Below are 13,518 nucleotides of genomic sequence, written 5' to 3'. Positions count from 1 at the left end.
CTTTCTCAATTTTTCCCTTAGCTATACTCATTCTGAGAACCGATGTACTTTCATTCTATTCTACCTATTCTGCAAAACAATGACTTCTCACTCCGATGTTCTGAAGTCAAACGATTTTAAACCAATGCTACCAACAGCTGTGATTTCTATTAGAAAATAAAAATTAAAGCGGCCGCTTACAAAGGCTGACCTTCACTTTTGAATTTAATCCAACATGGTAAACTTCGATTTCATAAAAAGTGCACATAGTCAAAAAGTGAGTTTTCCTCGCTTACTCAGTTTTGAGTTCGGGATAAAAATTTGAGTACTTTTTACGCAAAGCCCAATAAAGTTAAAAACTTATTATAATATTTTAATTTTTTAAAAAAACTTTTTATTCACTACACTACAATTATAACTAGCTTACTTGATGGTCTGACTGGGACTGACTGAGGTGTTCCTCTGCAGTGGCTTCAGTGGCTGTTGTTTAGAATTGCGTCGACCGCCTTCTCAGGAAAACATCTGTTGGCTGGTACGATTATCACGAATAACATATGTCGCGTAGGCAAGTTTCTAGGTACAGTGTCGGCGACCAATATTCTGTTGAAATACAGTGTGCATTAACTAATATGTTTATTGCACTACAGACTACATTCGCTTCACAATATTACAGACTAAGTACAAACACTTGTCACTACGTACCTTGCATTCGCCAACTTGTGGCCACTTACTTTGGACTGGCACGTGTGCCCTCTCGATAATTCACCAGAAATACTAGAGTGATAACCTAGCCTAGCATTTTGTTTGATATAATATTGTTTCCCTATGACTTCAGCAGAGAAAAGCTTACTTGCTACCACAATTTCCGATCTGCTTACCTATCCATAAAATAAATAAACACTGCTCATCTGACCGACTACATACATGAACTAATCTATTGTGAAGGAAACATCCTACCAACAGGCGAAAATTTCAGGAAAGCAAATATTCAAACCATGGCGAAATCTTTTCTCAAAGCCACTAGCAGTTCTTCTATGGCACGGAAACATCACACATCTCGGGAAAGATATTTTAGCTTCGAGCTTTCTGCTGCAGTTATCAGTCAACAGGACTGCATTTTACCACAGATAACAGACGTTTAGGCTAGAACAAAATTTCTTCAAAAACCTGTGTAAACTTTCAAATTAATAAACATTGGAAATCCGTGTTTCACTATTGCCATCTGCGCGACTGTTTGCTACACGTGCTTGACAGCTACACTCTAACTGCATTGTTTCGATCACTGTGCCATCTACAAACGTTTGCCAAACGTGTTTCAGACGTTTGATTTATTCGCAATTTCAGTAGCGGGTATTTACACACGATTCAAATCGAGCCTAAACGTCTGTTATCTGTGATTTCACCAACCACTTCAATAACTTAAATAGCAAAAATTAACACTCCCGTTGCTATTTTCGAAGCCATAGCTGATAAAAACTGGTACTTCAATTGAAGGAAATTATAATCGATCTAGAAAAACAATAAGTGAAGATTATACGACCCGACTTTACGAAAAATAATGTCACGGATAAGTTCGAACAAAGATTGAATGAAAAGTCCCGGAATAAACAGCAAAAACGGCAGTCAATGAAAAAAAATCCAAGTCCCCAATGATGGCTGTGCTATTACGATGTTCGCCCTCCGTTTACTGGTCACCGGCAAACGAAAACAAAATTTCATTAGCCAGCCTGCCTAAAAAATGTATGGGAGAAATCAACTCAAAGCAACCCAGTGAACAAAAAGGCGGCTAGGCCGGTTGCACTATTTGCTGGGTAATCGCGGTAGGCTATTGAAACTTTGTTCTAGGTTACCCGCCGTAACTTATTGCCGTTCGCTGTAAAATTAGTGTAGGAAATATATATTTACGACCTATTGAAAACTCAACCGCGTTTTGATGTGTGTCAACCAGGGATGCCAAGGGGTTTTTTTTCAATAAATCGGTAATATTTTTGAAGAAAAAATATTATTGCTCATCTGTGAGCTGTATTTATCTTAGTTTACTAATTCAACATGCTATATCTCGACTTACTGAAAATTCAATATTTCCGCCGCCGATCTAACAATTTTGAAGGTTTATTTTGTAGCATGTAGCGCCTGGATCGAATTTTAATCTGTGACACTTTCAGCAACTTTAAATTGCTTCTTATTTCATCTAATTCGTTTTTAGCTCCAAAAATGGAAGCTTAGCTATATCATTGTATCGACTTTAAAAAAGTGAATCACTAGCCCAAAATTGATGGTTTTGACTTTATGTTCAATATCATTATCGGTTACTGTCGCCATATTACAGCTTAATGACTATGACATTGAACCGATTAAACCATTTCGCAGAATGCATGAAGGTTCTATTCGTACTCTTAGCAAGCAAAAAAAACCAACAACTGTAATTTCTGTAAATCCGCACACGGCCACCGCTTAGTGTAGCGTCCAGACGCTGCAGCCATGATCTTACCCATTCGACATAAGAACAAAAACTGATTCAAACGTGTACGCGTTACCTCTATTTATAAACTAACCATATATGGTTTAGTTACTTAGGTGCGAGTGTGTGCAAATGCCAACGAAAATCGATGGCGCTTATTGCATCGCCCGGAGACGATGTTGCTCTTATGGGATAAGAGCAACAACTAGTTTAAACGGACATGCGTCGCTTCTATTTATAACTTTTCGAGTTTGATTGAACCACTAAGGTGCCCTCTATTGACGGCTGTGTCTGAGAAATCTGCCTCACGAAAGGTAATTTTCCCGTTTTTACCAATTTCCAAAAGTCTACTTTTATTGGGGAGATATTAAGTTATTACCAATATTTAAGTTAGGTATTTCTGAATCGGTTGGTGTATGAATGATTAAAATCCATGCTCTCTTTTTTCGTACCTTGTGAGGCTCAGTTTTGTGCTCACCCCTATCATACCATGTGAGGCTGACTTGGATGCTCACCCTTCACTCCTCTGCCTCTGGTGTGTATCCGTTATGATGTTGATTTTGTATTTGTTTTCTAGGAAGTCCGACAGGTCGAACTTTTTCCGCACAACCGAATGTGCGTTCCGATTATGGATCATGATTGCTACGAATTTGACCATATCGGTAATACAACGAAAAAAATCCTTTTTTGAACGGTTCACAGCATTGTAATCTAGACATCTAAACCTATATTTATATCGGGCAGTATTGAGTAATTGGAAGAAAAAATCACTGTAATCTCTATTTTCTAACCGAAAATTTTCGAAACTCTACCAACCAAAGTAGAAATTGATTGGAGTTTAATATTTTAGCATTTATCACTTTCCTAAAATAGGTGCAGTGAACTTACAATTAATTGAAAATAAAGCACCCATTATTTCTTTCCCATTACTTACCTGTAATTTAGCGGCGAGACAAATTTCTTCATCGCTACTAGCTCAACCATCGCTTTCACCTAATTGCACAACAATTCATACTAGTTAATTCTTTTACGAATGTATATAAGAAAACTCTTTGGGTTCTTCCGAGGTCTTTTTAAAAAACGCTGATTACAACTGACTGACTTTATTGTTCATGAATTGATTACTTGAAACCTATCAAAATAACCCTAAACTCCTAACTCAGCACTGCCCAAAGTGCGCGTGATTGCTAACGTCATCGTCGTCTCATGCTGAGTTGGCAGGCCGGTTGTCGTCATCCATGGGCTTTTTGGTTGACGGAATGGGGCTTTATTTTTTTTTTTTTTCAAGAAGCAACCAATCGTCCTTTATATTAATAGTTAAAACGACTTACTTGTAAAGATTTCTACTCCGTGTGTCCGATATTCACTCGCGACCTAGGGTTTCGTGGACTTCTAAAACTTTGACTCTAATCACACGATTTTCGTTCGCGGATGGTTCCTTACCGGACAAAATTAAAGAAATCCTACCGACTGCGCCAGATAACTCCTTGGTTTCTTCAGAGGTCTTTTTAAAAACGCTGCTTACAACTGACTGACTTTATTGTTCATGAATTGATTACTTGAAACCTATCAAAATAACCCTAAACCCCTAACGCAGCACTTCGCAAAGTGCGCGTAGTTACTAACGTCGTCGTCGTCTCATGCTGAGTCGGCAGGCCGGTTTTCGTCATCCATGGCCTCGATAAATCTGCGAACAACAACATTTTCTGAGTACAGTGTCGGAGACCAATATTCTGGTGAGAAAGAGTTTGCATTAACTTACTTTATTCACTTATACTGTCCCACAGCACGATTCTTCACTGAATTCTAAACAGATCACTACCTTCGGCATTCTCTCGACAAATGAAACATTCATTTCCAAAACGGGTGTGGTAACTAAAACTTAATTCACTTGCTTATCTCACTATCTTGAGTAGTATTTCTTTAGCGTTTTATGTAGTTCTGCTTTAATTTCATTCACTTATACGGATGAAAATCGTAACCTCGTGTTTCTCCTAGAGCTGTTATTTGACAGTGCTCGCTACACTGAAAACAACTGATACACATTTCTTAAACACTGAGAAATTATCAATCACAACGATGCGTTTTGCGGATGAGTGTTAGTATTTTATTCGTTTAATTTTGTTTTTGTTTATTTTGACATTTTTGGGAATTATGACAATTTTGCCCAAGTTCGCGACGCATTTCGACATCGTGAAGCTTGTGGCTAATTTCTTCCTGGCTCCTTTTCTTTATATGCGGCTTTTCCCTCTTCTATTACAGGAGGATCTTCTTTTTTCTAGTTGTATCGTTCCATATTCTTTTGAGCTCTGCATTTTTTTCGCTACTTTCTCGAAGACTGTTTGTAAAGTTGTGACTATTTCAGTCGGGTTCTATCACCTACTATGTATTTGAGGTTAGTTTGTCACTCGTACATTTTCTGCCAGCAGTTTCCACTGTGGTGGCCCACTTTGAGTGTTCTTCACTGGGTTTTGCCACACACAACAAAATCATAAAACTAATATAGACAACGCTACCAATTCTCACGAATTACTATGATGACATGTACTCATCCTCACACATTTCGTTTGACGATCCGATACGTGACAAGTCTGCTAATTTTAACTACACCGTACGTCGTTTGTTCCAGAAATATTTAACGCTACACACGTATCTTAAACCGTTTCTCTGGGACTAATCCAATTCTTGCTGAATTTTGATCCAGAAAATAACGTTCCACAAATAAACTATTCTTTAGGTTGACAATGTAACTAAAAAAAAAACCATGGCTTTAACCTCGGTGGGTCATTCACCGCGGTAATACTAAATGGTTCGATACAAAAACTACAAACGAAAGGTGTTGAAAAGTGATTACTGATCAGCGAGGATAAATACAATCGAAAAGTTATTTCCCAATTTTTAAATATAAGATCATTCTCAGTATGTGCAAATCTGTAGAGATACTAATGTACAATTTATTTATGTTTAGGTACAATGTTGTTGAATATATATACGATAATTTAGATACACATTACTCGAAATTCAAGAATAGGCGAGATGCAAAAGTATAGACTTAGGTAGAGATTCCCTATCTGCACAGCTTGCTTGTCAAAACAATACATAGTAAATGTTGCTACTAAATGGTATAAGTAAGCTGACCAACTCTGACGAAAAAATCAGTACACCATACCGCGACGAAGCGAAATCGTTCACTACGTTCAGGGAAACAGTCCGCACAGTGTACGGATTTTTTCGTCGGAGTTGGTCAGCTTAGGTATAAGAGAAATGAATCAGACAGGTAACCCCGAACAATAACAATATCTTTAACTGTTTCGATGAAAAGTTGCAACTTATCTGCAACACAATAACTATACTAAAATAAAGAAATTAAAGATACGAAAAAATGTCAATTAAGAAAAAAACTGAAGAGAGAAAAACATTTGTTGATATGACCTTTTTCCATTTGAGCTAAAGCAACCGAAAAAAATCGAGCTACGGAATACAGACGTGATTCGCTAGTTGGTCCCTTTTTAATTGGGCCGCTTTTAAGTTGGGCCTCCGCTAGTAGGACAATTGTACAACTAAAAAGCATCTGAACGCCAAAATCTTATGTCAAATTTACTTTGGCAATCTATCTATCAATCTTCTACACTATGTCTTCTTTGAACAGTTTTTGATATTTGCTAGTCGGTCCAATTAGCGATTCAAATTCGTTAGTCAAACAGAGGCTGTGGCCCAACATCCGAATCACGAATGTATCCCATTCTTAATTGCCATACTGCTTGCGGAATGAGTCTTCTAGAGCTGAATGATTAGCAGCACAGAAAGTATATGTGTATCATAGCCCCCGCGAGGATTCTCTTGTTCATTACATCGTTCATCGTTACCACCCGCACGTCACAAAACAAGGTAAGTCAATTTCAGCTCGGAAAGGTTTCATCCATAGCACATTGATGCATTTTGCACATCAAACTTGATAAAAACTATTTTGGTGGTTTTTCTACATCGCGAAAGTATTATAATTGACACCATTTATACGAACCACAAAACATCTTACGATAGCGTCGATCACACAATATGTGGATTGGCTGAAATCGAATCTCATCTCCCGCTCCCAATCTTTTCTGTTTTCGGTCACCATTGGTAAATGCAATCGTTTTTAGGTTGATGTTTTTCGGTGATTATATTAAAAACTCTTCCTACTGTTTACGTTTCAGCTTACTCATTTTTAATTTCAGCCATATTCAGAAATTTAACCCATTCGCCTCTTGCTATCGCTGGAGGAAACAAATTCAAGTTTGAAACGTAAACAGTAGGAAGTTTTTAATATAATCACCGAAAAACATCAATCTAAAAATGATATCAATCTTTAAAATTGGTAACCTATGAGCCACACTGCTTCGTCAATAAGTCCACTATGGGGCCCATATTATTGGCTCGAATCAAAACTCGTCGAAATGTCAATTGACGATAGGTTCATCCGGAGTGTTCATTTGTGTTTACATTTTGCTAGCGTTGCCAATTTTATTTTGTGTCCAGCACCCAATGTGGCTACGCCACATCGCTTTTACGCGTGCTGTCCGACTTCGCTACTGCTCAGTCGGACTTAAACTAGGGATAGCCCCTATGTTTGAGTAAGCCGGGCAAACGAGTGGATCACAGGTTCGCTTGCTTCCGACGGCGGGTCGGTGGCCACCTCGCCCGGGCCTCGGTTATGCGGCTAAGCCGCATCGAAATGGTACCCCTTAAACATTCTAACTTGAATCGGTTGTGTCACCGGAGCCGGAATACGAATTAGATCCAGCCAGCATTCCGGCTTAGTTAAACTGGGAAGTTTAGTAAAATTTAATCTGGAAATAATTTTTTTTTGGGCGCCAGGTTGACGATATGAAATGAACTTTGTTTACTTTCGACAAGTTTTGATTCGAGCCAACAACATCCAGCCGTCCACTATGCCACAAGGCAGCAGTCTGGGCCCACTGTTTTTTTCCACAACTTTCAACACTGTCTGATTCGTGGTTCCCCATGTTGCAGCTTAATGTACACATCCCCCGTCGTTTCATATCATGAAAAATGACAGTGTCCAAATTTGAGCGAAATCGGTTAACCCCTCCCGCAAAAGTTCGCAAAATCTCCGCTAGAGGTCATTGCAAAAACATTCGAACACAGACCTAGGAAAGATTTAAGCTTGATGATATGCCGAACGGAAACTGCAACACAATCCAACCAAGCCAATTAAACCAACCGTTAAACCGAACATTCGCAATGGGCGTATTCCGTTCATCTCATGTACCCAGTCACCGTGACAAGCAGAAAGTTAGCAAAAGTTGAGCAAAGCGAAATTCTCGCGTGTTTTTTGAAAAGGGCCAATAAGCATACTGTCAAAATTCACTTTGAGAGGAAATTCTGGACAAACCATTAGTCGCCGATTATAAATCTCAACAGCAGACGAAAGAGAAAACTTTTCTCGTTCATAAAATATTAACATCCATTCTCGGCGAGCTACGGTTTATCCGGAATTTTCTCTCAAAGTGAATTTTGACAGCATGCTTATTGGCCGTTTACAAAAAACACGCGAGGATTGATTCTGGCAGCGTTTCTGCCAGTATTTTGCGCGATTTGTGCGAGAATTCTGGCAAAAAATTCGCTCAAATGCAACAACCGTTTCTTACAGAAGCGGTTAAACTAACCGATGCTGCTCAATTATAGCCAGATTCCAGCCAGGAATGTACGGTTAAGATTTCTGTACGCTTCCTGCCACATCTTTGTCAGATGTTTTGCTCAATTCGTGCTAAATTCTACCAGGTAGGAATTGCCAGGATCTTTGCACGATTTATTCCCGAGTTATGCCAGCGATTTGCTCAGTTCCTGTGAAAAATTTGCCAGAAAACGCAATGAAACCGCCCATAGTTCAACTAACCTGACAGGATGCGCACAGAAATCTGACAGGGCTGCCAATTCAAGACTTATAGAAATCTAGCAGAATAGTCTCTGCCAGAAAATTTGGTGACTGCCTAGGGACGGTTGGTTTCAAAATTGTACAATGAAGGACGTTTGTTGGACCAATTTGGGCAACGTCCAAATAACCGTTCAATAAACGTCCATCGTTGGACCCGTGCTGAACGATTTTGAAACAATTTTTTGGACGTCTTACACGGTAAACTTAATATATTAATTACTTACTAATAGATTCCAATCCATATAATATTTATCCGCTAAGATTTTACTATCAACTACCTAATTTTAGGTGGATTGATTGAGTATGTGCAATTTTGTGGAATTTAGGTACAATTTATTTAGGCATCCAGAAAAGTGCACAAACTTAGAAGTGGGTATATTCACTCTACCTAAATTTGATAATTACGAATCAATTATGACTACCACAAGCTGTCAAAAAAATGAGGACGAACATGGTCAGGCGATTTAAAAAGTTTGACGTTTGACTCAACTCGCCTGTGCTAATTGCTCCTAGGAACAAATGCAATTTGCGAATGCGATTTAAAGGCAATTTCAATACTTAGACAAATTTTCTGGCGGCTGAAATGGACTTGGTTGTTTTTTGCGTTTTTCAAACATGGCGGTTCATGTTTGGCTTAAACTTAAAATAGTTTTTTTTAACGATTGGCGTGTTCTCGCTTGTATTTTGTTTGTCTAGTGCACTTCATTTAGCCAACGAATGTGGTAAATTGTGGAATCGTGTCTAAATATAGTGTAACAAGATATCTGACCTAAACTCTTAATAAAAGTCAGATTGTGGTAAGTTTTGGTGTGCAATGCCAATTTCACCATTGATTCTTCTATAGTTCCTAGTGTAGTGATAAGTTTATGTGAGTAGAAAATGAATCCGAAAATAACTAATATTTGTAATTTTCATATTGGGCAATTAAGGGCGATTAAATGGCGCGTTCCCTGCGTGATTTGGGGGCGATTTAAGGGCGGGTAGAGCGGTTAAAAAATGACGGCGGTAAATCGCCCAAATGTATTTGAAATAGCCTTCTAATTGCCAGCAATTTGCTGGCAAATTGAAGAGCAATTAGCGCATCCGAGTTGGCAAATAGCCCCCCGTTAGCCAGCAACTTGCCCTTTTTGGCTGTCGAATCGTGTCACACCGAGCCAGCGATGCCGGAGTCTCCTACAGACGTAATCAGAAATTTACAGACTTTTAAAAGAGTAATAGTGTTTAACAAAATTACACTTGAATAATTTTATCCGAATACGAGTGATTCCTTCACAATAGTTTACAAACTTCAAGCTACTTTTAAAGTAATAACGTAGTGTAAATAAAGTTTAAACAACCATCTACAGACTTTTGCAGACATTTTAATTATTCTTCTACAGACATTTCACAAAAACATGTGGCATCGTTGCACCGAGCAGTGACAGCGATGGCTTGTCTACCCGCTCAAGGCTGGCTGCCAGACGGCTGCCTCACGCCTGCCAGCGGGCGAAAAATGGCTGGTAGACATTCTGGTGTATGGCTGCCTAGCGGCTGCCAGATATACAACTCAATCGATACAACCGTTTCTACCAGGATTTCGCCCATTGGTTTTGAGGGAGGCATGGCTGCCAGCCGTCTGCTATACTTCTGGTAGCCAGAGTGACCACAACCGCTAGTGAATCGGTTCTTGGTTCTTCTTCTTCATTGCTTTGATTGTATATTGGTTGTCAGTTTATGTTTACCAAACAAAAAATAAAAAAAATTGTTTAATATTTTCGTTTTATTCATATTGACTAATAGAGTATTTGCAAACACAAAATTAAACATTATAATATTTATATAGGTAAATTCTGGCTAATGGTGCTGATAGTAGTACACGTACTAGCATCCGACGAGTCAAGTGAAACAGTTCCGATGGCGTAACCTGAGTATATACAGTAGCTTGGAAGCGAATATAGTAGCTAATCAGTGCTAATTCATGACGTCGGAAGTAGTGCGCATTACGAATAATGCGTACTACTGCCGACGTGATTTCATTGTTTATAACCAGAGAAAATACTATTGTCGCTGGTAGGATTTTGCAGTTTTAATTGCAACCAGAATATTATCTTTATAGATAAAAATAGAATGCTTACCTATGCATAAAAAATACTTTTAAAATGCAACGCAAACTTCTTCCAACCAGCAACTACACAATGACGGAGAAAAAAAATTAATAACCGCTCGCACGTTCGGAGCGGGCGAATTTTACATGTCATTTTCGAATTTGACATCCAAGAGGTAACGTCACTGAATCGGGCCTGGTAGCCGTGAGGTAGCCATGAGGCAGGCTTTTTACTCAGGCAGCCTTCACGGTTAAATAAATGTACCCAACAATGAGTTTTATACTACCCATCTCCGACAAAACTGGGAAAACTCATTATTCGGGTAAACATACCATTCTCAAAAATGGGTAAAATTGGATTACGTCAAAAACTGGGTAATTTTATACCCAATTTTATATATTGAAAGAAACTGAAAATGGGTAAAAATATACCCATTTAAAAAAATCAGAAAAATAGAAATTTTAGAAAAAATTTGTTAGGATTTTAATAAATGAGAAATCACGCTCGCTAGAAATGATTTATTATTATATTAAAATAGGACACAAGTTCATTATAGTAGCACTGCTACCGTATGCCTTCATGAAGTACTCTATTTCGGGAACTGTGTCGTTCTAGTCGAGCAAATCTCACAAAGAAGAACATCGTGAAGTTCATTTTAGGGCTAGAAAGAATACAGAGGTAAGCGAATGAAAAATGTAAACAACATTTACACTTACCTTACTATCCTTAGCCTACAGTCAGTGCTTGTCGAGATACAACCCAAAATTGTCGACTCTGCGAAATTCTAAAACCACTAAGTGTTTTTCAACCATTTATGAGTATTATTTTACCCATTTTCCTTGCTGAATTCGAATAATGAGATGGGCAATATTTGACCCAGTGGCTTATTCGAAAAAGTACCCAATTCGTGACAGCTGGAATACAACCAGAAACTGAATACTATTGGAACTAAGAAATGGGTACTTTTTTTAACCGTGTTCCCCGAATGTGGGTAACGACGAAGACACCATAGAATAGGCACCGACAGCGCCCAGTTAAACTCATTCCGGAACCGGTTCGGATTTCTTAATGAAGTCATTATGGATTCCAAATCAAATGCAACAACCGATTCCGACTCAGAAACGGTTGTTGCATTTGATTTGGAATCCATAATGACTCCATTCAGGATTCCGAATCAAATTCCGAATGGTTTGACCGGGCGTTTGTAGTGCACTGATAAAATAAAGTACCCATTAATGCGTGGAAAACTACGCATTTTCAATAAAAGTGGAATAACCCATTAAATGGGTAAAGAGTTTGTACCCGTAAATGAGTACAGACCTTGTACGTCAACCTGGGTATAGTTTACCTATTATTTTTCGCAGAATTGTTACAACAAAATGCGTAAAAATACCCATTTATGAAAATCGCGCCAGAATTAAAAATACTGTCAATAGAATTGTTTCTGATTTTAATACCATGTTCACACTACAGAGTTAAAACATGTTATAACAATTAGCAACAAGAAAAATCTCATCAAGATAGCGTTAAAACACGTTTTAACTCGTAGTGTGAACATAGTATAAAAGAAAAACAAAATAACACTCATTTCACATTATTGTCTCCTTACAAAAGTATAGGAATCTGGATAGAGATCCTATTCCAAAACTCCTTAACAAAATAAAACCGCCAACTGGATATATTTTTGATGGCTGGATCTTTTGGCTGTTCCAAAAATGTAGTCTAAACAGCTATTATTTTCGGAGCATTGCCGAAATGTTCCGTTTCCATCACTGACTCCGATGCAGGCCGATAATTTGCAGGTTCTGCTACGACCCTTAGTTAGCAGGTTAACTTACTTGAAATAATCCTTAAGGAGTTTTCACCCATTGTTAAGATCAATATACCCATTGACATTACCTCATCGAGTAGTTGTGAAATGGATAAAAAGTATTCATTGTTAGAAACAAAAAAATACCCATGTTTTGACAGCTTGAATAACTTCCGAAAATGGGTAATTTGAATACATAAAATGGGTAAAGTTTTTTTTACCGTGTGTGAACTGAAACTCCATATCAACTTTTGAATGGGGCTAATAAGATTTGTAAATAATATTTTGTTTTACTGATTTCTCTTAATTTGTTATAATTTCAACCCAGAAAACATTAGAAATTGATTCTACCAAGGGTAAAGATGTTGATTCATGTGTATTTTTCATGAAATTCAAATCGGCTGCGGAATAATGTTTAAATCTCATCAGGGGCCATTCATAAATGACGTAGCATTTGGTGTGGGGGGGGGGGGGGGTAGGTAGGGTATACCAAATTTGTGACGAAGCGTGACGAGGGGGAGGGTAGGGTCAGAGGTTGTGCGACGTAGCATTAAGTTTAAATTTTTGGACGGGCATCAAAACCCATTGATTAGAGAAAACCATTTAATGTTTCTCCATTCCCAAGACAAATAAATTCAAATTCACACAAATTACTTTTCATGCGTAAGTAAGAAAGAAAAGTATGCTATCGCTGCATAAATAAAATTCTGCGTGTACTTGTTCTTAGCAGGAGTAAAATAAAACGCATTTTTCGCAGTAGATATTGCGCACTTCCCACCAACCTGGACTCCGCACTTTCGAAGTGCGAGTGATCAAACTGCTACTGAAAACTGCGAGCTGTCAAATCACATGTATTTCAAGTGATAGAGATGGTATTTTCATGGACAGACCAGTCGAGCTAACCAGTCTATGAGAAGAATTCAATAGAAGAATAGTAAGTGCGCAGTGTGGTTAGAATCCAGTTTTTACTGCCACAAGCAATATAAGAATAACATTGTACATTTATTTGACGTTTCTCTCGTTACACAACAAACTCAGTTTGGGTAATTCAAATTGATATTTACTCAGTTACACTGTTATCATCTCCCCTCAATTGATTATCCCAAACATATCTCTGAGTTTCCGAAATCTCGGCGAAGCTAACCCCTTCGTCATTACATCCGCCACTTGATCTTCGGTTTGCAGATACTTTAGCTTTAGTCGCCCTTTTTCAACAAGCTCTCGCACGAAGAAATGGAAATGTTGA

The 13,518-nt window shown here is 38.2% G+C and overlaps 1 protein-coding gene across 1 annotated transcript in view; it reads left to right on the top strand.

Moving 5' to 3' along the window:
* The window catches only part of LOC131685555 (glycerol kinase), a 515,121-nt gene that overhangs the window by 238,591 nt on the left and 263,012 nt on the right, over window positions 1-13,518 (top strand). The gene's annotated exons all lie outside the window — the stretch shown is intronic.

Source organism: Topomyia yanbarensis, chromosome 2, assembly GCF_030247195.1.
Source record: "Topomyia yanbarensis strain Yona2022 chromosome 2, ASM3024719v1, whole genome shotgun sequence".
Lineage (NCBI taxonomy): Eukaryota > Metazoa > Arthropoda > Insecta > Diptera > Culicidae > Topomyia > Topomyia yanbarensis.
The sequence above is the reverse complement of the archived record's forward strand: the minus strand, read 5'-3'. Positions and strand labels throughout refer to the sequence as shown.